Source organism: Octodon degus, unplaced genomic scaffold, assembly GCF_000260255.1.
Source record: "Octodon degus isolate 3935 unplaced genomic scaffold, OctDeg1.0 scaffold00277, whole genome shotgun sequence".
In the NCBI taxonomy this organism is placed as follows: Eukaryota; Metazoa; Chordata; class Mammalia; order Rodentia; family Octodontidae; genus Octodon; species Octodon degus.
In genome coordinates, this window is record NW_004524853.1 from 2,259,788 (window position 1) to 2,260,956 (window position 1,169).

The following is a 1,169-nucleotide window of genomic DNA, read 5'->3' on the forward strand; positions in this document are numbered from 1 at the left end:
GGCCTGTGGAGGGAAACTTCCTGAAATATCCTTTGTCTGTCAGTCATATCCCCATATATTTCTTGTCACTGCCCAACAATTTATTGCCCACAGTGCAAAGCCTTTTGTCTTGTCATAGCCCCATGATTCATCGTTCTCTGTGTAAAGTTTGAGGCACAATGATTTTCTTCCTGTGTTCATTTTCCTTTTAAATCTGCTGTGGCATGTGAAAATGTTAAATAAAGTTGTATACTTTTTTCTACTACCTGTGTCCTGTGACTTTAAGTCTTCAGCTAGGCCCAGGGAGTAAAGGAACTACCTTCTCACTTATTTTAACAGTATTCTCTCCTTACACAAACGCGGTTCCAGCAGGATACATTTTGTATACAAAACAGCAAAAGAATATTTGCGAGGGCTGGGGAGATAGTTCAGTAGAACAAGCACTTGCCTTGCAAGTGCAAGGTCCTGAGTTCAATCCCCAGTACCACAAAAAAAAAAAAAAAACTGACAACTTCTAAAAAAAAAAAAAGAATATTTGTGAAATAATGTAGCTTTAGAGAGTTCTATCTTAGGAGAGAACCTGTGAAGGCCTTTTAGAGAATTTATCCTTGCAACAAAGACTATTATCAGCAATGAAGAAGTACAGGTTATCTACAAAGAAGATAAGTTGAACCTATGAACTAGGGAATTTCTTCCATTTCAGTGATCTGTTTTATCCACTTTTGCCTCCCTTTATAAGACATTTGAAATAAACTAAACATTTTCTATGTCCACGTTGCCTCAAACATCCTTTCTGATCTTAATATTGTATGGAAGATGTAAAGGGATCAAAAATTCTTAATCTGAGGATTAGAGGTTTTCAATTAGCCCAAAAGCCTAGGAGTAGCAGAATTTTATACTTACAAAACTATAGCATGATAAAATTATTAGCAGTGTTCTTGAGCTTTGGGGGAGTTGTTTTGTTTTCCACATATTAACTAGAATCAGTTATCACCATAATATGAAAGTTAAGAAAACTTGAATTTCACAATGGGCCAATGAGTAAAATTCATCATTTCATAGAAAATTAAAGCAGTAAGATTTTAGGATAGTTCCACATGAGTGAGCCAACTTTAGGCTCAAGCCATCCAAACTCTAAACAGCAGTGAAGAAACTGCTGTCCAAGGGAAGAATGAGAGCTGATAAAACTT